Here is a 22,903-nt window from a genome sequence, read left to right as displayed (position 1 = left end):
AGACTGACGCGCTGCATACTGCGCTACCGAGGCGGACAGGTGTCACTGGGAAACACAACCGGTATCAATAGTTCCCACACGTTAAAGGTCGAAAAAGTAAGAAAATTCAGCAACAGTCATTCATTACTGCTCCAAACAGCGCACCCCTCACGACCTAATTAAACTTTCAAAGGCAAACAAAAATTCTGCACCGCCTTTGCCCCGGATGTGGATTGAACTCACGACCTTGAGATTATGAGACTGACGCTCCGCCTACTGCGCTACCGAGGCGGACTGGTGTCACTGGGAAACACAACCGGTATCAATAGTTCCCACAAGTTAAAGGTCGAAAATTAAGAAAACTCAGCAACAGTCATTCATTACTGCTCCAGACAGCGCACCCTTCACAACCTAATTAAACTCTCATAAGCAAAGAAACCAACTACACCGCCTTTGCCCCGGGTGAGGATGGAACTCACGACCTTCAGATTATGAGACTGACGCGCTGCCTACTGCGCTACCGAGGCGGACAGGGGTCACTGCGAAACGCAACCGGTATCATTAGTTCCCACAAATTAAAGGTCGAAAAAGTAGGAAAACCGAGCAACAGTCATTCATTACTTCTCCAGACAGTGCACCCCTCACGACCTAATTAAACTCTCATAAGCAAACAAAAAAACTGCACCGCCTTTGGCCCGGGTGAGGATTGAACTCACGACCTTCAGATTATGAGCCTGACGCGCTGCCCACTGCGCTACCGAGGCGGACAGGTGTCACTGGAAAACACAACAGGTATCAATAGTTCCCACAAGTTAAAGGTCGAAAAAGTAAGAAAACTCAGCAACAGTCATTCATTACTGCTCCAGACAGCGCACCCCTCACGACTTAATTAAACTCTTATAAGCAAACAAATATCTGCACCACCTTTCCCCGGGTGAGGATTGAGCTCACGACCTTCAGATTATGAGACTGACGCGCTGCCTACTGCGCTACCGAGGCGGACAGGGGTCACGGGGAAACGCAACCGGTATCATTCGTTTCCACAAATAAAGGTCGAAAAAATAAGAAGACAGGGCAACAGTCATTCATTACTGCTCCAGACAGTGCACCCCTCACGACCTAATTAAACCCTCATAAGCAAACAAAGCATCTGCACCGCCTCTGCCCCGGGTGAGGATTGAACTCACGACCTTCAGATTATGAGACTGACGCGCTGCCTACTGGGCTACCGAGGCGGACAGGGGTGACTGGCAAACGCAACCGGTATCATTCGTTTCCACAAATTAAAGGTCGAAAAAATAAGAATATTCAGCAACAGTCATTCATTACTGTTCCAGACAGCGCACCCCTCACGACCTAATTAAACTCTCATAAGCAAACAAAAAAACTGCATCGACATTGGCCCGCCTTAGGATTGAACTCACGACCTTCAGATTATGAGACTGATGCGCTGCCTACTGCACTACCGAGGCGGACAGGTGACACTGGGAAACACAACCGGTATCAATAGTTCCCACAAGTTAAAGGTCGAAAAAGTAAGAAAACTCAGCAGCAGTCATTCATTACTGCTCCAGACAGCGCACCCCTCACGACTTAATTAAACTCTCATAAGCAAACAAAAAACTTCAGCGCCTTTGCCCCGGGTGAGGATTGAACTCACGACCTTGAGATTATGAGACTGACGCGCCGCCTACTGCGCTACCGAGGCGGACAGGGGTCACTGCGAAACGCAACCGGTATCATTAGTTCCCACAAATTAAAGGTCGAAAAAGTAAGAAAACCGAGCAACAGTCATTTATTACTGCTCCAGACAGCGCACCCCTCCCGACCTAATTAAAATCTCATGAGCAAACAAAAAATCTGCACCGCCTTTGCCCCGCGTGAGGATTGAACTCACGACCTTCAGATTATGAGACAGACGTGCTGCCTTTGCACTACCGAGGCGGACAGGGGTCACTGGGAAACGCAACCGGTATCATTAGTTCCCACAAATTAAAGGTTGAAAAAGTAAGAAAACTCGGCAACAGTCATTCATTACTGCTCCAGACAGCGCACCCTTCTCGACCTAATTAAACTCTCATAAACAAACAAAAAAACTTCACCGCCTTTGCCCCGGGTGAGGATTGAACTCACGAGCTTCAGAATAAGAGACTGACGCGCTGCCTACTGTGCTACCGAGGCAGACTGGGGTCACTGGGAAACGCAACCGGTATCATTAGTTCCCACAAATTAAAGGTTGAAAAAATAAGAAAACCGAGCAACTGTCATTCATTACTGCTCCTGACAGCGCACTCCTCACGACCTAATTAAACTGTCATAAGCAAACAAAAAACTGCACCGCCTTTGGCCTGGGTGAGAATTGACCTCACGACCTTCAGATTATGAGACTGACGCGCTGCCTACTGCGCTACCGAGGCGGACAGGGGTCACTGCGAAACGCAACCGGTATCATTAGTTCCCACAAAAAAAGGTCGAAAAAGTAAGAAAACCGAGCAACAGTCATTTATTACTGCTCCAGACAGTGCACTCTCACGACCTAATTAAACTCTCATGAGCAAACAAAAAATTTGCACCAAAGTTGCCCCGGGTGAGGATTGAACTCACGACCTTCAGATTATGAGACTGACGCGCTGCCTAGTGCGCTTCCGAGGCGGACAGGTGTCACTGGGAAACACAACCGGTATCAATAGTTCCCACACGTTAAAGGTCGAAAAAGTAAGAAAATTCAGCAACAGTCATTCATTACTGCTCCAAACAGCGCACCCCTCACGACCTAATTAAACTCTCAAAGGCAAACAAAAATTCTGCACCGCCTTTGCCCCGGGTGTGGATTGAACTCACGACCTTCAGATTATGAGACTGACGCGCTGCATACTGCGCTACCGAGGCGGACAGGTGTCACTGGGAAACACAACCGGTATCAATAGTTCCCACACGTTAAAGGTCGAAAAAGTAAGAAAATTCAGCAACAGTCATTCATTACTGCTCCAAACAGCGCACCCCTCACGACCTAATTAAACTCTCAAAGGCAAACAAAAATTCTGCACCGCCTTTGCCCCGGATGTGGATTGAACTCACGACCTTGAGATTATGAGACTGACGCACCGCCTACTGCGCTACCGAGGCGGACTGGTGTCACTGGGAAACACAACCGGTATCAATAGTTCCCACAAGTTAAAGGTCGAAAAAGTAAGAAAACTCAGCAACAGTCATTCATTACTGCTCCAGACAGCGCACCCTTCACAACCTAATTAAACTCTCATAAGCAAAGAAACCAACTACACCGCCTTTGCCCCGGGTGAGGATGGAACTCACGACCTTCAGATTATGAGACTGACGCGCTGCCTACTGCGCTACCGAGGCGGACAGGGGTTCTGCGAAACGCAACCGGTATCATTAGTTCCCACAAATTAAAGGTCGAAAAAGTAGGAAAACCGAGCAACAGTCATTCATTACTGCTCCAGACAGTGCACCCCTCACGACCTAATTAAACCCTCATAAGCAAACAAAGCATCTGCACCCCCTCTGCCCCGGGTGAGGATTGAACTCACGACCTTCAGATTATGAGACTGACGCGCTGCCTACTGGGCTACCGAGGCGGACAGGGGTGACTGGCAAACGCAACCGGTATCATTCGTTTCCACAAATTAAAGGTCGAAAAAATAAGAAAATTCAGCAACAGTCATTCATTACTGTTCCAGACAGCGCACCCCTCACGACCTAATTAAACTCTCATAAGCAAACAAAAAACTGCACCGCCTTTGGCCTGGGTGAGAATTGAACTCACGACCTTCAGATTATGAGACTGACGCGCTGCCTACTGCGCTACCGAGGCGGACAGGGGTCACTGCGAAACGCAACCGGTATCATTAGTTCCCACAAAAAAAGGTCGAAAAAGTAAGAAAACCGAGCAACAGTCATTTATTACTGCTCCAGACAGTGCACCCCTCACGACCTAATTAAACTCTCATGAGCAAACAAAAAATCTGCACCAAAGTTGCCCCGGGTGAGGATTGAACTCACGACCTTCAGATTATGAGACTGACGCGCTGCCTAGTGCGCTTCCGAGGCAGACAGGGGTCACTGGGAAACGCAACCGGTATCATTAGTTCCCACAAACTATAGGTCGAAAAAGTAAGAAAACTGAGCAACAGTCATTCATTACTGCTCCAGACAGCGCAACCCTCACGACCCAATAAATCTCTCATAGGAAAACAAAAAAAATCTGCAACACCTTTGCCCCGGGTGGGGATTGAACTCACGACCTTCAGATTATGAGACAGACGTGCTGCTTTTGCACTACCGAGGCGGACAGGGGTCACTGGGAAACGCAACCGGTATCATTAGTTCCCACAAATTAAAGGTCGAAAAAGTAAGAAAACCGAGCAACAGTCATTCATTACTGCTCCAGACAGTGCACCCCTCACGACCTAATTAAACTCTCATAAGCAAACAAAAAATTTACCGCCTTTGCCCCGGGTGTGGATTGAACTCACGACCTTCAGATTATGAGACTGACGCGCTGCATACTGCGCTACCGAGGCGGACAGGTGTCACTGGGAAACACAACCGGTATCAATAGTTCCCACACGTTAAAGGTCGAAAAAGTAAGAAAATTCAGCAACAGTCATTCATTACTGCTCCAAACAGCGCACCCCTCACGACCTAATTAAACTCTCAAAGGCAAACAAAAATTCTGCACCGCCTTTGCCCCGGATGTGGATTGAACTCACGACCTTGAGATAATGAGACTGACGCACCGCCTACTGCGCTACCGAGGCGGACTGGTGTCACTGGGAAACACAACTGGTATCAATAGTTCCCACAAGTTAAAGGTCGAAAAAGTAAGAAAACTCAGCAACAGTCATTCATTACTGCTCCAGACAGCGCACCCTTCACAACCTAATTAAACTCTCATAAGCAAAGAAACCAACTACACCGCCTTTGCCCCGGGTGAGGATGGAACTCACGACCTTCAGATTATGAGACTGACGCGCTGCCTACTGCGCTACCGAGGCGGACAGGGGTCACTGCGAAACGCAACCGGTATCATTAGTTCCCACAAATTAAAGGTCGAAAAAGTAGGAAAACCGAGCAACAGTCATTCATTACTTCTCTAGACAGTGCACCCCTCACGACCTGATTAAACTCTCATAAGCAAACAAAAAAACTGCACCGCCTTTGGCCCGGGTGAGGATTGAACTCACGACCTTCAGATTATGAGCCTGACGCGCTGCCCACTGCGCTACCGAGGCGGACAGGTGTCACTGGAAAACACAACAGGTATCAATAGTTCCCACAAGTTAAAGGTCGAAAAAGTAAGAAAACTCAGCAACAGTCATTCATTACTGCTCCAGACAGCGCACCCCTCACGACTTAATTAAACTCTTATAAGCAAACAAATATCTGCACCACCTTTCCCCGGGTGAGGATTGAGCTCACGACCTTCAGATTATGAGACTGACGCGCTGCCTACTGCGCTACCGAGGCGGACAGGGGTCACGGGGAAACGCAACCGGTATCATTCGTTTCCACAAATAAAGGTCGAAAAAATAAGAAGACTGGGCTACAGTCATTCATTACTGCTCCAGACAGTGCACCCCTCACGACCTAATTAAGCCCTCATAAGCAAACAAAGCATCTGCACCGCCTCTGCCCCGGGTGAGGATTGAACTCACGACCTTCAGATTATGAGACTGACGCGCTGCCTACTGGGCTACCGAGGCGGACAGGGGTGACTGGCAAACGCAACCGGTATTATTCGTTTCCACAAATTAAAGGTCGAAAAAATAAGAAAATTCAGCAACAGTCATTCATTACTGTTCCAAACAGCGCACCCCTCACGACCTAATTAAACTCTCATAAGCAAACAAAAAACTTCAGCGCCTTTGCCCCGGGTGAGGATTGAACTCACGACCTTGAGATTATGAGACTGACGCGCCGCCTACTGCGCTACCGAGGCGGACAGGGGTCACTGCGAAACGCAACCGGTATCATTAGTTCCCACAAATTAAAGGTCGAAAATGTAAGAAAACCGAGCAACAGTCATTTAATACTGCTCCAGACAGCGCACCCCTCCCGACCTAATTAAAATCACATGAGCAAACAAAAAATCTGCACCGCCTTTGCCCCGGGTGAGGATTGAACTCACGACCTTCAGATTATGAGACTGACGCGCCGCCTACTGCACTACTGAGGCGGACTGGTGTCACTGGGAAACACAACCGGTATCAATAGTTCCCACAAGTTAAAGGTCGAAAAAGTAAGAAAACTCAGCAACAGTCATTCATTACTGCTCCAGACAGCGGCCCCTTCACGACCTAATTAAACTCTCAGAAGCAAAGAAACCATATTCACCGCATTTGCCCTGGGAGAGGATGGAACTCACGACCTTCAGATTACGAGACTGACGCGCTGCCTACTGCGCTACCGACGCGGACAGGGGTCACTGGGAAACGCAACCGGTATACTTAGTTCCCACAAATTAAAGGTGGAAAAAGTAAGAAAACTGAGCAACAGTCATTTATTACTGCTCCAGACAGTGCACCCCTCACGACCTAATTAAACTCTCATGAGCAAACAAAAAATCTGCAACAAATTTGCCCCGGGTGAGGATTGAACTCACGATCTTCAGATTATCAGACTGACGCGCTGCCTACTGCGCTACCGAGGCGGACAGGGGTCACTGCGAAACGCAACCGGTATCATTAGTTCCCACAAATTAAAGGTCGAAAAAGTAAGAAAACCGAGCAACAGTAGTTCATTACTGCTCCACACAGTGCACCCCTCACGACCTAATTAAACTCTCAAAAGCAAACAAAAAATCTGCACCGCCTTTGCCCTGGGTTATGATTGAACTCACGACCTTCAGATTATGAGACTGACGCGCTGCTTAATCGCTACCGAGGCAGACAGGGGTCACTGGGAAATGCAACCGGTATCATTAGTTCCCACAAACTATAGGTCGAAAAAGTAAGAAAACCGAGCAACAGTCATTCATTACTGCTCCAGACAGCGCACCCCTCACGACCCAATAAATCTCTCATAGGAAAACAAAACAATCTGCAACACCTTTGCCCCGGGTGGGGATGGAACTCACGACCTTCAGATTATGAGACTGACGCGCTGCCTACTGCGCTACCGAGGCGGACAGGGGTCACTGGGAAACGCAACCGGTATCATTAGTTCCCACAAATTAAAGGTTGAAAAAGTAAGAAAACTCGGCAACAGTCATTCATTACTGCTCCAGACAGCGCACCCTTCTCGACCTAATTAAACTCTCATAAACAAACAAAAAAACTTCACCGCCTTTGCCCCGGGTGAGGATTGAACTCACGAGCTTCAGAATAAGAGACTGACGCGCTGCCTACTGCGCTACCGAGGCAGACTGGGGTCACTGGGAAACGCAACCGGTATCATTAGTTCCCACAAATTAAAGGTTGAAAAAATAAGAAAACCGAGCAACTGTCATTCATTACTGCTCCTGACAGCGCACTCCTCACGACCTAATTAAACTGTCATAAGCAAACAAAAAACTGCACCGCCTTTGGCCTGGGTGAGAATTGAACTCACGACCTTCAGATTATGAGACTGACGCGCTGCCTACTGCGCTACCGAGGCGGACAGGGGTCACTGCGAAACGCAACCGGTATCATTATTTCCCACAAAAAAAGGTCGAAAAAGTAAGAAAACCGAGCAACAGTCATTTATTACTGCTCCAGACAGTGCACCCCTCACGACCTAATTAAACTCTCATGAGCAAACAAAAAATCTGCACCAAAGTTGCCCCGGGTGAGGATTGAACTCACGACCTTCAGATTATGAGACTGACGCGCTGCCTAGTGCGCTTCCGAGGCAGACAGGGGTCACTGGGAAACGCAACCGGTATCATTAGTTCCCACACGTTAAAGGTCGAAAAAGTAAGAAAATTCAGCAACAGCCATTCATTACTGCTCCAAACAGCGCACCCCTCACGACCTAATTAAACTCTCAAAGGCAAACAAAAATTCTGCACCGCCTTTGCCCCGGATGTGGATTGAACTCACGACCTTGAGATTATGAGACTGACGCACCGCCTACTGCGCTACCGAGGCGGACTGGTGTCACTGGGAAACACAACCGGTATCAATAGTTCCCACAAGTTAAAGGTCGAAAAAGTAAGAAAACTCAGCAACAGTCATTCATTACTGCTCCAGACAGCGCACCCTTCACAACCTAATTAAACTCTCATAAGCAAAGAAACCAACTACACCGCCTTTGCCCCGGGTGAGGATGGAACTCACGACCTTCAGATTATGAGACTGACGCGCTGCCTACTGCGCTACCGAGGCGGACAGGGGTCACTGCGAAACGCAACCGGTATCATTAGTTCCCACAAATTAAAGGTCGAAAAAGTAGGAAAACCGAGCAACAGTCATTCATTACTTCTCCAGACAGTGCACCCCTCACGACCTAATTAAACTCTCATAAGCACACAAAAAAACTGCACCGCCTTTGGCCCGGGTGAGGATTGAACTCACGACCTTCAGATTATGAGCCTGACGCGCTGCCCACTGCGCTACCGAGGCGCACAGGTGTCACTGGAAAACACAACAGGTATCAATAGTTCCCACAGGTTAAAGGTCGAAAAAGTAAGAAAACTCAGCAACAGTCATTCATTACTGCTTCAGACAGCGCACCCCTCACGACCTAATTAAACTCTCATAAGCAAACAAAGAACTGCACCACCTTTGCCCCGGGTGAGGGTTGAACTCACGACCTTCAGATTATGAAACTGACGCGCTGCCTACTGCGCTACCGAGGCGGACAGGTGTCATTGGGAAACAACCAGTATCAATAGTTCCCACAAGTTAAAAATTGAAAAAGTAAGAAAACTCAGCAACAGTCATTCATTACTGCTCAAGACAGCGCACCCCTCACGACCTAATTAAACTCTTATAAGCAAACAAATATCTGCACCACCTTTCCCCCGGGTGAGGATTGAACTCACGACCTTCAGATTATGATACTGACGCGCTGCCTACTGCGCTACCGAGGCGGACAGGGGTCACGGGGAAACGCAACCGGTATCATTCGTTTCCACAAATAAAGGTCGAAAAAATAAGAAGACCGGGCAACAGTCATTCATTACTGCTCCAGACAGTGCACCCCTCACGACCTAATTAAACTCTCATAAGCAAACAAAAAAACTGCATCGACATTGGCCCGCCTTAGGATTGAACTCACGACCTTCAGATTATGAGACTGACGCGCTGCCTACTGCACTACCGAGGCGGACTGGTGACACTGGGAAACACAACCGGTATCAATAGTTCCCACAAGTTACAGGTCGAAAAAGTAAGGAAACTCAGCAGCAGTCATTCATTACTGCTCCAGACAGCGCACCCCTCACGACCTAATTAAACTCTCATAAGCAAACAAAAAACTTCAGCGCCTTTGCCCCGGGTGAGGATTGAACTCACGACCTTGAGATTATGAGACTGACGCGCCGCCTACTGCGCTACCGAGGCGGACTGGTGTCACTGGGAAACACAACCGGTATCAATAGTTCCCACAAGTTAAAGGTCGAAAAAGTAAGAAAACTCAGCAACAGTCATTCATTACTGCTCCAGACAGCGGCCCCTTCACGACCTAATTAAACTCTCAGAAGCAAAGAAACCATATTCACCGCCTTTGCCCTGGGAGAGGATTGAACTCACGACCTTCAGATTACGAGACTGACGCGCTGCCTACTGCGCTACCGACGCGGACAGGGGTCACTGGGAAACGCAACCGGTATACTTAGTTCCCACAAATTAAATGTGGAAAAAGTAAGAAAACTGAGCAACAGTCATTTATTACTGCTCCAGACGTTGCACCCCTCACGACCTAATTAAACTCTCATGAGCAAACAAAAAATCTGCAACAAATTTGCCCCGGGTGAGGATTGAACTCACGATCTTCAGATTATGAGACTGACGCGCTGCCTACTGCGCTACCGAGGCGGACAGGGGTCACTGCGAAACGCAACCGGTATCATTAGTTCCCACAAATTAAAGGTCGAAAAAGTAAGAAAACCGAGCAACAGTAATTCATTACTGCTCCACACAGTGCGCCCCTCACGACCTAATTAAACTCTCATAAGCAAACAAAAAATCTGCACCGCCTTTGCCCCTGTGAGGATTGAACTCACGACCTTCAGATTATGAGACTGACGCGCTGCCTACTGCGCTACCGAGGCAGACAGGAGTCCCTGGCAAACGCAACCGGTATCATTAGTTCCCACAAAAAAAGGTGGAAAAAGTAAGAAAACTGAGCAACAGTCATTTATTACTGCTCCAGACAGTGCACCCCTCATGACCTAAATAAACTCTCATAAGCAAACAAAAAATCTGCACCGCCTTTGCCCTGGGTTATGATTGAACTCACGACCTTCAGATTATGAGACTGACGCGCTGCTTAATCGCTACCGAGGCAGACAGGGGTCACTGGGAAACGCAACCGGTATCATTAGTTCCCACAAAATAAAGGTCGAAAAAGTAAGAAAACTCGGCAACAGTCATTCATTACTGCTCCAGACAGCGCACCCTTCACGACCTAATTAAACTCTCATAAACAAACAAAAAAAACTTCACCGCCTTTGCCCCGGGTGAGGATTGAACGCACGAGCTTCAGAATATGAGACTGACGCGCTGCCTACTGCGCTACCGAGGCAGACTGGGGTCACTGGGAAACGCAACCGGTATCATTAGTTCCCACAAATTAAAGGTTGAAAAAATAAGAAAACCCAGCAACTGTCATTCATTACTGCTCCTGACAGTGCACTCCTCACGACCTAATTAAACTGTCATAAGCAAACAAAAAAACTGCACCGCCTTTGGCCTGGGTGAGAATTGAACTCACGACCTTCAGATTATGAGACTGACGCGCTGCCTACTGCGCTACCGAGGCGGACAGGTGTCAATGGGAAACACAACCGGTATCAATAGTTCCCTCAAGTTAAAGGTCGAAAAAGTAAGAAAACTCAGCAACAGTCATTCATTACTGCTCCAGACAGCGCACCCCTCACGACCCAATGAATCTCTCATAGGAAAACAAAAAAATCTGCAACACCTTTGCCCCGGGTGGGGATTGAACTCACGACCTTCAGATTATGAGACAGACGTGCTGCCTTTGCACTACCGAGGCGGACAGGGGTCACTGGGAAACGCAACCGGTATCATTAGTTCCCACAAATTAAAGGTTGAAAAAATAAGAAAACCGAGCAACTGTCATTCATTACTGCTCCTGACAGCGCACTCCTCACGACCTAATTAAACTGTCATAAGCAAACAAAAAACTGCACCGCCTTTGGCCTGGGTGAGAATTGAACTCACGACCTTCAGATTATGAGACTGACGCGCTGCCTACTGCGCTACCGAGGCTGACAGGGGTCACTGCGAAACGCAACCGGTATCATTAGTTCCCACAAATTAAAGGTCGAAAAAGTAAGAAAACCGAGCAACAGTCATTTATTACTGCTCCAGACAGTGCACCCCTCACGACCTAATTAAACTCTCATGAGCAAACAAAAATCTGCACCAAAGTTGCCCCGGGTGAGGATTGAACTCACGACCTTCAGATTATGAGACTGACGCGCTGCCTAGTGCGCTTCCGAGGCAGACAGGGGTCACTGGGAAACGCAACCGGTATCATTAGTTCCCACAAACTATAGGTCGAAAAAGTAAGGAAACTGAGCAACAGTCATTCATTACTGCTCCAGACAGCGCACCCCTCACGACCCAATAAATCTCTCATAGGAAAACAAAAAAATCTGCAACACCTTTGCCCCGGGTTGGGATTGAACTCACGACCTTCAGATTATGAGACTGACGCGCTGCATACTGCGCTACCGAGGCGGACAGGTGTCACTGGGAAACACAACCGGTATCAATAGTTCCCACACGTTAAAGGTCGAAAAAGTAAGAAAATTCAGCAACAGTCATTCATTACTGCGCCAAACAGCGCACCCCTCACGACCTAATTAAACTCTCAAAGGCAAACAAAAATTCTGCACCGCCTTTGCCCCGGGTGTGGATTGAACTCACGACATTGAGATTATGAGACTGACGCACCGCCTACTGCGCTACCGAGGCGGACTGGTGTCACTGGGAAACACAACCGGTCTCAATAGTTCCCACAAGTTAAAGTCGAAAATTAAGAAAACTCAGCAACAGTCATTCATTACTGCTCCAGACAGCGCACCCTTCACGACCTAATTAAACTCTCATAAGCAAAGAAACCAACTACACCGCCTTTGCCCCGGGTGAGGATGGAACTCACGACCTTCAGATTATCAGACTGACGCGCTGCCTACTGCGCTACCGAGGCGGACAGGGGTCACTGCGAAACGCAACCGGTATCATTAGTTCCCACAAATTAAAGGTCGAAAAAGTAGGAAAACCAAGCAACAGTCATTCATTACTTCTCCAGACAGTGCACCCCTCACGACCTAATTAAACTCTCATAAGCAAACAAAACATATTCACCGCCTTTGCCCCGGGAGAGAATTGAACTCACGACCTTCAGATTACGAGACTGACGCGCTGCCTACTACGCTACCGACGCTGACAGGGGTCACTGGGAAACGCAACCGGTATCATTAGTTCCCACAAATTAAAGGTTGAAAAAATAAGAAAACCGAACAACTGTCATTCATTACTGCTCAAGACAGTGCACCCCTTACGACTTAATTAAACTCTCATGAGCAAACAAAAAATCTGCAACAAATTTGCCCCGGGTGAGGATTGAACTCACGACTTTCAGATTATGAGACTGACGCGCTGCCTACTGCGCTACCGAGGCAAACAAGCGTCACTGGGAAACACAACCGGTATCAATAGTTCCAACAAGTTAAAAGTCGAAAAAATAAAAAAACTCAGCAACAGTCATTCATTACTGCTCCAGACAGCGCACCCCTCACGACCTAATTAAACTCTCATAAGCAAACAACAAAACTGCACCGCCTTTACCCCGGGTGGGGATTGAACTCACGAGCTTCAGATTATGAGACTGAAGCACCGCCTACTGCGCTAACGAGGCGGACTGGTGTCACTGGGAAACACAACCGGTATCAATACTTCCAACAAGTTAAAGGTCGAAAAAATAAAAAAACTCAGCAACAGTCATTCATTACTGCTCCAGACAGCGCACCCTTCACGACCTAATTAAACTCTCATAAGCAAACAAAACAACTACACCGCCTTGGCCCCGGGTGAGGATGGAACTCACGACCTTCAGATTATGAGACTGACGCGCTGCCTACTGCGCTACCGAGGCGGACAGGGATCACTGCGAAACGCAACCGGTATCATTCGTTTCCACAAATTAAAGGTCGAAAAAATAGGAAAACTGGGCAACAGTCATTCATTACTGCTCCAGACAGTGCACCCCTCCCGACCTAATTAAAATCTCATGAGCAAACAAAAAATCTGCACCGCCTTTGGCCCGGGTGAGGATTGAACTCACGACCTTCAGATTATGAGCCTGACGCGCTGCCTACTGCGCTACCGAGGCGGACAGGTGTCACTGGAAAACACAACAGGTATCAATAGTTCCCACAAGTTAAAGGTCGAAAAAGTAAGAAAACTCAGCAACAGTCATTCATTACTGCTTCAGACAGCGCACCCCTCACGACCCAATTAAACTCTCATAAGCAAACAAAGAACTGCACCACCTTTGCCCCGGGTGAGGATTGAACTCACGACCTTCAGATTATGAAACTGACGCGCTGCCTACTGCGCTACCGAGGCGGACAGGTGTCATTGGGAAACACAACCAGTATCAATAGTTCCCACAAGTTAAAAATTGAAAAAGTAAGAAAACTCAGCAACAGTCATTCATTACTGCTCCAGACAGCGCACCCCTCACGACTTAATTAAACTCTTATAAGCAAACAAATATCTGCACCACCTTTCCCCGGGTGAGGATTGAGCTCACGACCTTCAGATTATGAGACTGACGCGCTGCCTACTGCGCTACCGAGGCGGACAGGGGTCACGGGGAAACGCAACCGGTATCATTCGTTTCCACAAATAAAGGTCGAAAAAATAAGAAGACTGGGCAACAGTCATTCATTACTGCTCCAGACAGCGCACCCCTCACGACTTAATTAAACTCTTATAAGCAAACAAATATCTGCACCACCTTTCCCCGGGTGAGGATTGAGCTCACGACCTTCAGATTATGAGACTGACGCGCTGCCTACTGCGCTACCGAGGCGGACAGGGGTCACGGGGAAACGCAACCGGTATCATTCGTTTCCACAAATTAAAGGTCGAAAAAATAAGAAAATTCAGCAACAGTCATTCATTACTGTTCCAGACAGCGCACCCCTCACGACCTAATTAAACTCTCATAAGCAAACAATAAAACTGCATCGACATTGGCCCGCCTTAGGATTGAACTCACGACCTTCAGATTATGAGACTGACGCGCTGCCTACTGCACTACCGAGGCGGACAGGTGACACTGGGAAACACAACCGGTATCAATAGTTCCCACAAGTTAAAGGTCGAAAAAGTAAGAAAACTCAGCAGCAGTCATTCATTACTGCTCCAGACAGCGCACCCCTCACGACTTAATTAAACTCTCATAAGCAAACAAAAAATCTGCACCGCCTTTGCCCCGGGTGAGGATTGAACTCACGACCTTCAGATTATGAGACTGACGCGCCGCCTACTGCACTACTGAGGCGGACTGGTGTCACTGGGAAACACAACCGGTATCAATAGTTCCCACAAGTTAAAGGTCGAAAAAGTAAGAAAACTCAGCAACAGTCATTCATTACTGCTCCAGACAGCGGCCCCTTCATGACCTAATTAAACTCTCAGAAGCAAAGAAACCATATTCACCGCCTTTGCCCTGGGAGAGGATTGAACTCACGACCTTCAGATTACGAGACTGACGCGCTGCCTACTGCGCTACCGACGCGGACAGGGGTCACTGGGAAACGCAACCGGTATACTTAGTTCCCACAAATTAAAGGTGGAAAAAGTAAGAAAACTGAGCAACAGTCATTTATTACTGCTCCAGACAGTGCACCCCTCACGACCTAATTAAACTCTCATGAGCAAACAAAAAATCTGCAACAAATTTGCCCCGGGTGAGGATTGAACTCACGATCTTCAGATTACGAGACTGACGCGCTGCCTACTGCGCTACCGAGGCGGACAGGGGTCACTGCGAAACGCAACCAGTATCATTAGTTCTCACAAATTAAAGGTCGAAAAAGTAAGAAAACCGAGCAACAGTAATTCATTACTGCTCCACACAGTGCACCCCTCACGACCTAATTAAACTCTCAAAAGCAAACAAAAAATCTGCACCGCCTTTGCCCTGGGTTATGATTGAACTCACGACCTTCAGATTATGAGACTGACGCGCTGCTTAATCGCTACCGAGGCAGACAGGGGTCACTGGGAAATGCAACCGGTATCATTAGTTCCCACAAACTATAGGTCGAAAAAGTAAGAAAACCGAGCAACAGTCATTCATTACTGCTCCAGACAGCGCACCCCTCACGACCCAATAAATCTCTCATAGGAAAACAAAACAATCTGCAACACCTTTGCCCCGGGTGGGGCTTGAACTCACGACCTTGAGATTATGAGACTGACGCACCGCCTACTGCGCTACCGAGGCGGACTGGTGTCACTGGGAAACGCAACCGGTATCATTAGTTCCCACAAATTAAAGGTTGAAAAAGTAAGAAAACTCGGCAACAGTCATTCATTACTGCTCCAGACAGCGCACCCTTCTCGACCTAATTAAACTCTCATAAACAAACAAAAAAACTTCACCGCCTTTGCCCCGGGTGAGGATTGAACTCACGAGCTTCAGAATAAGAGACTGACGCGCTGCCTACTGCGCTACCGAGGCAGACTGGGGTCACTGGGAAACGCAACCGGTATCATTAGTTCCCACAAATTAAAGGTTGAAAAAATAAGAAAACCGAGCAACTGTCATTCATTACTGCTCCTGACAGCGCACTCCTCACGACCTAATTAAACTGTCATAAGCAAACAAAAAACTGCACCGCCTTTGGCCTGGGTGAGAATTGAACTCACGACCTTCAGATTATGAGACTGACGCGCTGCCTACTGCGCTACCGAGGCAGACTGGGGTCACTGCGAAACGCAACCGGTATCATTAGTTCCCACAAAAAAAGGTCGAAAAAGTAAGAAAACCGAGCAACAGTCATTTATTACTGCTCCAGACAGTGCACCCCTCACGACCTAATTAAACTCTCATGAGCAAACAAAAAATCTGCACCAAAGTTGCCCCGGGTGAGGATTGAACTCACGACCTTCAGATTATGAGACTGACGCGCTGCCTAGTGCGCTTCCGAGGCAGACAGGGGTCACTGGGAAACGCAACCGGTATCATTAGTTCCCACAAACTATAGGTCGAAAAAGTAAGAAAACTGAGCAACAGTCATTCATTACTGCTCCAGACAGCGCAACCCTCACGACCCAATAAATCTCTCATAGGAAAACAAAAAAAATCTGCAACACCTTTGCCCCGGGTGGGGATTGAACTCACGACCTTCAGATTATGAGACAGACGTGCTGCTTTTGCACTACCGAGGCGGACAGGGGTCACTGGGAAACGCAACCGGTATCATTAGTTCCCACAAATTAAAGGTCGAAAAAGTAAGAAAACCGAGCAACAGTCATTCATTACTGCTCCAGACTGTGCACCCCTCACGACCTAATTAAACTCTCATAAGCAAACAAAAAACTTTACCGCCTTTGCCCCGGGTGTGGATTGAACTCACGACCTTCAGATTATGAGACTGACGCGCTGCATACTGCGCTACCGAGGCGGACAGGTGTCACTGGGAAACACAACCGGTATCAATAGTTCCCACACGTTAAAGGTCGAAAAAGTAAGAAAATTCAGCAACAGTCATTCATTACTGCTCCAAACAGCGCACCCCTCACGACCTAATTAAACTCTCAAAGGCAAACAAAAATTCTGCACCGCCTTTGCCCCGGATGTGGATTGAACTCACGACCTTGAGATTATGAGACTGACGCACCGCCTACTGCGCTACCGAGGCGGACTGGTGTCACTGGGAAACACAACCGGTATCAATAGTTCCCACAAGTTAAAGGTCGAAAAAGTAAGAAAACTCAGCAACAGTCATTCATTACTGCTCCAGACAGCGCACCCTTCACAACCTAATTAAACTCTCATAAGCAAAGAAACCAACTACACCGCCTTTGCCCCGGGTGAGGATGGAACTCACGACCTTCAGATTATGAGACTGACGCGCTGCCTACTGCGCTACCGAGGCGGACAGGGGTCACTGCGAAACTTAACCGGTATCATTAGTTCCCACAAATTAAAGGTCGAAAAAGTAGGGAAACCGAGCAACAGTCATTCATTACTTCTCCAGACAGTGCACCCCTCACGACCTAATTAAACTCTCATAAGCAAACAAAACATATTCACCGCCTTTGCCCCGGGAGAGGAATGAACTCACGACCTTCAGATTACGAGACTGACGCGCTGCCTACTGCGCTACCGACGCGGACAGGGGTCACTGGGAAACGCAACCGGTATCATTAGTTCCCACAAATTAAAGGTTGAAAAAATAAGAAAACCGAACAACTGTCATTCATTACTGCTCAAGACAGTGCACCCCTCACGACCTAATTAAACTCTCATGAGCAAACAAAAAATCTGCAACAAATTTGCCCCGGGTGAGGATTGAACTCACGACCTTCAGATTATGAGACTGACGCGCTGCCTACTGCGCTACCGAGGCAAACAGGCGTCACTGGGAAACACAACCGGTATCAATAGTTCTCACATGTTAAAGGTCAAAAAAGTAAGAAAACTCAGCAACAGTCATTCATTACGGCTCAGGACAGCGCACCCCTCACAACCTAATTAAACTGTCATAGGCTAACAAAAAATCTGCACTGCCTTTGGCCTGGGTGATAATTGAACTCACGACCTTCAGATTATGAGACTGACGCGCTGCCTACTGCGATACCGAGGCGGACAGGGATCACTGCGAAACGCAACCGGTATCATTCGTTTCCACAAATTAAAGGTCGAAAAAATAGGAAAATTGGGCAACAGTCATTCATTACTGCTCCAGACAGTGCACCCCTCCCGACCTAATTAAAATCTCATGAGCAAACAAAAAATCTGCACCGCCTTTGCCCCGGGTGAGGATTGAACTCACGACCTTCAGATTATGAGACTGACGCGCTGCCTACTGCGCTACCGAAGCGGACAGGGGTCACTTGAAAACACAACCGGTATCAATAGTTTCCACAAGTTAAAAAATGAAACAGTAAGAAAACCGAGCAACAGTCAATTATTACTGCTCCAGACAGCGCACCCCTCACGACCTAATTAAACTCTCATAAGCAAACAAAAAATGTGTACCGCCTTTACCCTGGGTGTGTATGGAACTCACGACCTTCAGATTATGAGACTGACGCGCTGCCTACTGCGCTTCCGAGGCGGACAGGTGTCTCTGGGAAACACAACCGGCATCAATAGTTCCCACAAATTAAAGGTTGAAAAAATAAGAAAACCGAGCAACTGTCAATTATTACTGCTCCAGACAGCGCACCCCTCACGACCTAATTAAACTCTCATAAGCAAACAAAAAATGTGTACCGCCTTTACCCTGGGTGTGTATTGAACTCACGACCTTCAGATTATGAGACTGACGCGCTGCCTACTGCGCTTCCGAGGCGGACAGGTGTCTCTGGGAAACACAACCGGCATCAATAGTTCCCACAAATTAAAGGTTGAAAAATAAGAAAACCGAGCAACTGTCATTCATTACTGCTCCTGACAGCGCACTCCTCACGACCTAATTAAACTGTCATAAGCAAACAAAAAACTGCACCGCCTTTGGCCTGGGTGATAATTGAACTCACGACCTTCAGATTATGAGACTGACGCGCTGCCTACTGCGCTACCGAGGCTTTTTTTTTCTTTATTGCCTGCTTCGCAAACAGTACAAATCAATATAGGAATACAGTGCAGTGTCACGTGTAAAAGTGCTGTCACATCTTCATACTGTGCTACCGAGGCGGACAGGTGTCACTGGGAAACACAACCGGTATCAATAGTTCCCTCAAGCTAAAGGTCGAAAAAGTAAGAAAACTCAGCAACAGTCATTCATTACTGCTCCAGACAGCGCACCCCTCAAGACCTAATTAAACTCTCATAAGCAAACAAAAAAACTGCACCGCCTTTGGCCCGGGTGAGGATTGAACTCACGACCTTCAGATTATGAGCCTGACGCGCTGCCTACTGCGCTACCGAGGCGGACAGGTGTTACTGGAAAACACAACAGGTATCAATAGTTCCCACAAGTTAAAGGTCGAAAAAGTAAGAAAACTCAGCAACAGTCATTCATTACTGCTTCAGACAGCGCACCCCTCACGACCTAATTAAACTCTCATAAGCAAACAAAGAACTGCACCACCTTTGCCCCGGGTGAGGATTGAACTCACGACCTTCAGATTATGAAACTGAAGCGCTGCCTACTGCGCTACCGAGGCAGACAGGTGTCATTGGGAAACACAACCAGTATCAATAGTTCCCACAAGTTAAAAATTGAAAAAGTAAGAAAACTCAGCAACAGTCATTCATTACTGCTCCAGACAGCGCACCCCTCACGACCTAATTAAACTCTTATAAGCAAACAAATATCTGCACCACCTTTCCCCGGGTGAGAATTGAACTCACGACCTTCAGATTATGAGACTGACGCGCTGCCTACTGCGCTGCCGTGGTGGACAGGGGTCACGGGGAAACGCAACCGGTATCATTCGTTTCCACACATAAAGGTCGAAAAAATAAGAAGACTGGGCAACAGTCATTCATTACTGCTCCAGACAGTGCACCCCTCACGACCTAATTAAACCCTCATAAGCAAACAAAACATCTGCACCGCCTCTGCCCCGGGTGAGGATTGAACTCACGACCTTCAGATTATGAGACTGACGCGCTGCCTACTGGGCTACCGAGGCGGACAGGAGTCCCTGGCAAACGCAACCGGTATCATTAGTTCCCACAAAAAAAAGGTGGAAAAAGTAAGAAAACTGAGCAACAGTCATTTATTACTGCTCCAGACAGTGCACCCCTCATGACCTAATTAAACTCTCATGAGCAAACAAAAATTCTGCAACAAATTTGCCCCGGGTGAGGATTGAACTCACGACCTTCAGATTATGAGACTGACGCGCTGCCTACTGCGCTACCGAGGCAAACAGGCGTCACTGGGAAACACAACCAGTATCAATAGTTCTCACATGTTAAAGGTCGAAAAAGTAAGAAAACTCAGCAACAGTCATTCATTACTGCTCAGGACAGCGCACCCCTCACAACCTAATTAAACTGTCATAGGCTAACAAAAAATCTGCACTGCCTTTGGCCTGGGTGATAATTGAACTCACGACCTTCAGATTATGAGACTGACGCGCTGCCTACTGCGATACCGAGGCGGACAGGGATCACTGCGAAACGCAACCGGTATCATTCGTTTCCACAAATTAAAGGTCGAAAAAATAGGAAAACTGGGCAACATTCATTCATTACTGCTCCAGACAGTGCACCCCTCCCGACCTAATTAAAATCTCATGAGCAAACAAAAAATCTGCACCGCCTTTGCCCCGGGTGAGGATTGAACTCACGACCTTCAGATTATGAGACTGACGCGCTGCCTACTGCGCTACCGAAGCGGACAGGGGTCACTTGAAAACACAACCGGCATCAATAGTTTCCACAAGTTAAAAATTGAAACAGTAAGAAAACCGAGCAACAGTCAATTATTACTGCTCCAGACAGCGCGCCCCTCACGACCTAATTAAACTCTCATAAGCAAACAAAAAATGTGTACCGCCTTTACCCTGGGTGTGTATGGAACTCACGACCTTCAGATTATGAGACTGACGCGCTGCCTACTGCGCTTCCGAGGCGGACAGGTGTCTCTGGGAAACACAACCGGCATCAATAGTTCCCACAAATTAAAGGTTGAAAAAATAAGAAAACCGAGCAACTGTCAATTATTACTGCTCCAGACAGCGCACCCCTCACGACCTAATTAAACTCTCATAAGCAAACAAAAAATGTGTACCGCCTTTACCCTGGGTGTGTATTGAACTCACGACCTTCAGATTATGAGACTGACGCGCTGCCTACTGCGCTTCCGAGGCGGACAGGTGTCTCTGGGAAACACAACCGGCATCAATAGTTCCCACAAATTAAAGGTTGAAAAAATTAGAAAACCGAGCAACTGTCATTCATTACTGCTCCTGACAGCGCACTCCTCACGACCTAATTAAACTGTCATAAGCAAACAAAAAACTGCACCGCCTTTGGCCTGGGTGATAATTGAACTCACGACCTTCAGATTATGAGACTGACGCGCTGCCTACTGCGCTACCGAGGCTTTTTTTTTCTTTATTGCCTGCTTCGCAAACAGTACAAATCAATATAGGAATACAGTGCAGTGTCACGTGTAAAAGTGCTGTCACATCTTCATACTGTGCTACCGAGGCGGACAGGTGTCACTGGGAAACACAACCGGTATCAATAGTTCCCTCAAGCTAAAGGTCGAAAAAGTAAGAAAACTCAGCAACAGTCATTCAATACTGCTCCAGACAGCGCACCCCTCAAGACCTAATTAAACTCTCATAAGCAAACAAAAAAACTGCACCGCCTTTGGCCCGGGTGAGGATTGAACTCACGACCTTCAGATTATGAGCCTGACACGCTGCCTACTGCGCTACCGAGGCGGACAGGTGTTACTGGAAAACACAACAGGTATCAATAGTTCCCACAAGTTAAAGGTCGAAAAAGTAAGAAAACTCAGCAACAGTCATTCATTACTGCTTCAGACAGCGCACCCCTCACGACCTAATTAAACTCTCATAAGCAAACAAAGAACTGCACCACCTTTGCCCCGGGTGAGGATTGAACTCACGACCTTCAGATTATGAAACTGACGCGCTGCCTACTGCGCTACCGAGGCAGACAGGTGTCATTGGGAAACACAACCAGTATCAATAGTTCCCACAAGTTAAAAATTGAAAAAGTAAGAAAACTCAGCAACAGTCATTCATTACTGCTCCAGACAGCGCACCCCTCACGACCTAATTAAACTCTTATAAGCAAACAAATATCTGCACCACCTTTCCCCGGGTGAGAATTGAACTCACGACCTTCAGATTATGAGACTGACGCGCTGCCTACTGCGCTACCGAGGCGGACAGGGGTCACGGGGAAACGCAACCGGTATCATTCGTTTCCACACATAAAGGTCGAAAAAATAAGAAGACTGGGCAACAGTCATTCATTACTGCTCCAGACAGTGCACCCCTCACGACCTAATTAAACCCTCATAAGCAAACAAAACATCTGCACCGCCTCTGCCCCGGGTGAGGATTGAACTCACGACCTTCAGATTATGAGACTGACGCGCTGCCTACTGGGCTACCGAGGCGGACAGGGGTGACTGGCAAACGCAACCGGTATCATTCGTTTCCACAAATTAAAGGTCGAAAAAGTAAGAAAACTCAGCAGCAGTCATTCATTACTGCTCCAGACAGCGCACCCCTCACGACTTAATTAAACTCTCAAAAGCAAACAAAAAACTTCAGCGCCTTTGCCCTGGGTGAGGATTGAACTCACGACCTTGAGATTATGAGACTGACGCGCCGCCTACTGCGCTACCGAGGCGGACAGGGGTCACTGCGAAACGCAACCGGTATCATTAGTTCCCACAAATTAAAGGTCGAAAAAGTAAGAAAACCGAGCAAATGTAATTCATTACTGCTCCACACAGTGCACCCCTCACGACCTAAATAAACTCTCATAAGCAAACAAAAAATCTGCACCGCCTTTGCCCCTGTGAGGATTGAACTCA

The 22,903-nt window shown here is 47.6% G+C and overlaps 36 non-coding genes across 36 annotated transcripts; all 36 read right to left on the bottom strand.

The window, feature by feature from the left end:
- Positions 1 to 433: 433 nt before the first annotated feature.
- Positions 434 to 506, bottom strand: TRNAM-CAU (transfer RNA methionine (anticodon CAU)). Its single transcript has one exon. It is a non-coding gene; the product is annotated as a tRNA-Met (tRNA).
- A 164-nt stretch (positions 507 to 670) lies between these two features.
- TRNAM-CAU (transfer RNA methionine (anticodon CAU)) lies at positions 671 to 743 on the bottom strand. The gene has a single exon. It is a non-coding gene; the product is annotated as a tRNA-Met (tRNA).
- Positions 744 to 1,141: 398 nt separating this feature from the next.
- TRNAM-CAU (transfer RNA methionine (anticodon CAU)) lies at positions 1,142 to 1,214 on the bottom strand. The gene has a single exon. It is a non-coding gene; the product is annotated as a tRNA-Met (tRNA).
- An 873-nt stretch (positions 1,215 to 2,087) lies between these two features.
- TRNAK-CUU (transfer RNA lysine (anticodon CUU)) lies at positions 2,088 to 2,160 on the bottom strand. Its single transcript has one exon. It is a non-coding gene; the product is annotated as a tRNA-Lys (tRNA).
- A 1,109-nt stretch (positions 2,161 to 3,269) lies between these two features.
- On the bottom strand, positions 3,270 to 3,342 carry TRNAM-CAU (transfer RNA methionine (anticodon CAU)). The gene has a single exon. It is a non-coding gene; the product is annotated as a tRNA-Met (tRNA).
- Positions 3,343 to 3,505: 163 nt separating this feature from the next.
- TRNAM-CAU (transfer RNA methionine (anticodon CAU)) lies at positions 3,506 to 3,578 on the bottom strand. The gene has a single exon. It is a non-coding gene; the product is annotated as a tRNA-Met (tRNA).
- A 1,346-nt stretch (positions 3,579 to 4,924) lies between these two features.
- On the bottom strand, positions 4,925 to 4,997 carry TRNAM-CAU (transfer RNA methionine (anticodon CAU)). Its single transcript has one exon. It is a non-coding gene; the product is annotated as a tRNA-Met (tRNA).
- A 164-nt stretch (positions 4,998 to 5,161) lies between these two features.
- Positions 5,162 to 5,234, bottom strand: TRNAM-CAU (transfer RNA methionine (anticodon CAU)). Its single transcript has one exon. It is a non-coding gene; the product is annotated as a tRNA-Met (tRNA).
- Positions 5,235 to 5,632: 398 nt separating this feature from the next.
- On the bottom strand, positions 5,633 to 5,705 carry TRNAM-CAU (transfer RNA methionine (anticodon CAU)). The gene has a single exon. It is a non-coding gene; the product is annotated as a tRNA-Met (tRNA).
- Positions 5,706 to 6,579: 874 nt separating this feature from the next.
- On the bottom strand, positions 6,580 to 6,652 carry TRNAI-GAU (transfer RNA isoleucine (anticodon GAU)). The gene has a single exon. It is a non-coding gene; the product is annotated as a tRNA-Ile (tRNA).
- Positions 6,653 to 7,053: 401 nt separating this feature from the next.
- Positions 7,054 to 7,126, bottom strand: TRNAM-CAU (transfer RNA methionine (anticodon CAU)). Its single transcript has one exon. It is a non-coding gene; the product is annotated as a tRNA-Met (tRNA).
- A 164-nt stretch (positions 7,127 to 7,290) lies between these two features.
- Positions 7,291 to 7,363, bottom strand: TRNAK-CUU (transfer RNA lysine (anticodon CUU)). Its single transcript has one exon. It is a non-coding gene; the product is annotated as a tRNA-Lys (tRNA).
- An 873-nt stretch (positions 7,364 to 8,236) lies between these two features.
- TRNAM-CAU (transfer RNA methionine (anticodon CAU)) lies at positions 8,237 to 8,309 on the bottom strand. Its single transcript has one exon. It is a non-coding gene; the product is annotated as a tRNA-Met (tRNA).
- A 164-nt stretch (positions 8,310 to 8,473) lies between these two features.
- Positions 8,474 to 8,546, bottom strand: TRNAM-CAU (transfer RNA methionine (anticodon CAU)). Its single transcript has one exon. It is a non-coding gene; the product is annotated as a tRNA-Met (tRNA).
- Positions 8,547 to 8,709: 163 nt separating this feature from the next.
- TRNAM-CAU (transfer RNA methionine (anticodon CAU)) lies at positions 8,710 to 8,782 on the bottom strand. The gene has a single exon. It is a non-coding gene; the product is annotated as a tRNA-Met (tRNA).
- Positions 8,783 to 9,889: 1,107 nt separating this feature from the next.
- TRNAM-CAU (transfer RNA methionine (anticodon CAU)) lies at positions 9,890 to 9,962 on the bottom strand. Its single transcript has one exon. It is a non-coding gene; the product is annotated as a tRNA-Met (tRNA).
- A 1,346-nt stretch (positions 9,963 to 11,308) lies between these two features.
- Positions 11,309 to 11,382, bottom strand: TRNAM-CAU (transfer RNA methionine (anticodon CAU)). The gene has a single exon. It is a non-coding gene; the product is annotated as a tRNA-Met (tRNA).
- Positions 11,383 to 12,254: 872 nt separating this feature from the next.
- On the bottom strand, positions 12,255 to 12,327 carry TRNAI-GAU (transfer RNA isoleucine (anticodon GAU)). Its single transcript has one exon. It is a non-coding gene; the product is annotated as a tRNA-Ile (tRNA).
- A 401-nt stretch (positions 12,328 to 12,728) lies between these two features.
- TRNAM-CAU (transfer RNA methionine (anticodon CAU)) lies at positions 12,729 to 12,801 on the bottom strand. Its single transcript has one exon. It is a non-coding gene; the product is annotated as a tRNA-Met (tRNA).
- A 401-nt stretch (positions 12,802 to 13,202) lies between these two features.
- Positions 13,203 to 13,275, bottom strand: TRNAM-CAU (transfer RNA methionine (anticodon CAU)). Its single transcript has one exon. It is a non-coding gene; the product is annotated as a tRNA-Met (tRNA).
- A 164-nt stretch (positions 13,276 to 13,439) lies between these two features.
- Positions 13,440 to 13,512, bottom strand: TRNAM-CAU (transfer RNA methionine (anticodon CAU)). Its single transcript has one exon. It is a non-coding gene; the product is annotated as a tRNA-Met (tRNA).
- A 163-nt stretch (positions 13,513 to 13,675) lies between these two features.
- Positions 13,676 to 13,748, bottom strand: TRNAM-CAU (transfer RNA methionine (anticodon CAU)). Its single transcript has one exon. It is a non-coding gene; the product is annotated as a tRNA-Met (tRNA).
- Positions 13,749 to 15,092: 1,344 nt separating this feature from the next.
- Positions 15,093 to 15,165, bottom strand: TRNAT-CGU (transfer RNA threonine (anticodon CGU)). Its single transcript has one exon. It is a non-coding gene; the product is annotated as a tRNA-Thr (tRNA).
- A 638-nt stretch (positions 15,166 to 15,803) lies between these two features.
- TRNAK-CUU (transfer RNA lysine (anticodon CUU)) lies at positions 15,804 to 15,876 on the bottom strand. The gene has a single exon. It is a non-coding gene; the product is annotated as a tRNA-Lys (tRNA).
- Positions 15,877 to 17,223: 1,347 nt separating this feature from the next.
- TRNAM-CAU (transfer RNA methionine (anticodon CAU)) lies at positions 17,224 to 17,296 on the bottom strand. Its single transcript has one exon. It is a non-coding gene; the product is annotated as a tRNA-Met (tRNA).
- A 401-nt stretch (positions 17,297 to 17,697) lies between these two features.
- Positions 17,698 to 17,770, bottom strand: TRNAM-CAU (transfer RNA methionine (anticodon CAU)). Its single transcript has one exon. It is a non-coding gene; the product is annotated as a tRNA-Met (tRNA).
- Positions 17,771 to 18,171: 401 nt separating this feature from the next.
- Positions 18,172 to 18,244, bottom strand: TRNAM-CAU (transfer RNA methionine (anticodon CAU)). Its single transcript has one exon. It is a non-coding gene; the product is annotated as a tRNA-Met (tRNA).
- Positions 18,245 to 19,226: 982 nt separating this feature from the next.
- On the bottom strand, positions 19,227 to 19,299 carry TRNAM-CAU (transfer RNA methionine (anticodon CAU)). The gene has a single exon. It is a non-coding gene; the product is annotated as a tRNA-Met (tRNA).
- A 163-nt stretch (positions 19,300 to 19,462) lies between these two features.
- On the bottom strand, positions 19,463 to 19,535 carry TRNAM-CAU (transfer RNA methionine (anticodon CAU)). Its single transcript has one exon. It is a non-coding gene; the product is annotated as a tRNA-Met (tRNA).
- Positions 19,536 to 19,933: 398 nt separating this feature from the next.
- TRNAM-CAU (transfer RNA methionine (anticodon CAU)) lies at positions 19,934 to 20,006 on the bottom strand. Its single transcript has one exon. It is a non-coding gene; the product is annotated as a tRNA-Met (tRNA).
- Positions 20,007 to 20,170: 164 nt separating this feature from the next.
- Positions 20,171 to 20,243, bottom strand: TRNAM-CAU (transfer RNA methionine (anticodon CAU)). The gene has a single exon. It is a non-coding gene; the product is annotated as a tRNA-Met (tRNA).
- Positions 20,244 to 20,644: 401 nt separating this feature from the next.
- On the bottom strand, positions 20,645 to 20,717 carry TRNAM-CAU (transfer RNA methionine (anticodon CAU)). The gene has a single exon. It is a non-coding gene; the product is annotated as a tRNA-Met (tRNA).
- A 983-nt stretch (positions 20,718 to 21,700) lies between these two features.
- On the bottom strand, positions 21,701 to 21,773 carry TRNAM-CAU (transfer RNA methionine (anticodon CAU)). Its single transcript has one exon. It is a non-coding gene; the product is annotated as a tRNA-Met (tRNA).
- A 163-nt stretch (positions 21,774 to 21,936) lies between these two features.
- On the bottom strand, positions 21,937 to 22,009 carry TRNAM-CAU (transfer RNA methionine (anticodon CAU)). The gene has a single exon. It is a non-coding gene; the product is annotated as a tRNA-Met (tRNA).
- Positions 22,010 to 22,171: 162 nt separating this feature from the next.
- On the bottom strand, positions 22,172 to 22,244 carry TRNAM-CAU (transfer RNA methionine (anticodon CAU)). Its single transcript has one exon. It is a non-coding gene; the product is annotated as a tRNA-Met (tRNA).
- Positions 22,245 to 22,407: 163 nt separating this feature from the next.
- Positions 22,408 to 22,480, bottom strand: TRNAM-CAU (transfer RNA methionine (anticodon CAU)). The gene has a single exon. It is a non-coding gene; the product is annotated as a tRNA-Met (tRNA).
- Between the last annotated feature and the right edge of the window lie 423 nt (positions 22,481 to 22,903).

This window comes from Rhipicephalus microplus, chromosome 3, assembly GCF_043290135.1.
Source record: "Rhipicephalus microplus isolate Deutch F79 chromosome 3, USDA_Rmic, whole genome shotgun sequence".
Lineage (NCBI taxonomy): Eukaryota > Metazoa > Arthropoda > Arachnida > Ixodida > Ixodidae > Rhipicephalus > Rhipicephalus microplus.
Note: the sequence above shows the minus strand (reverse complement) of the source record. Positions and strands in the feature narration are given on the sequence as shown.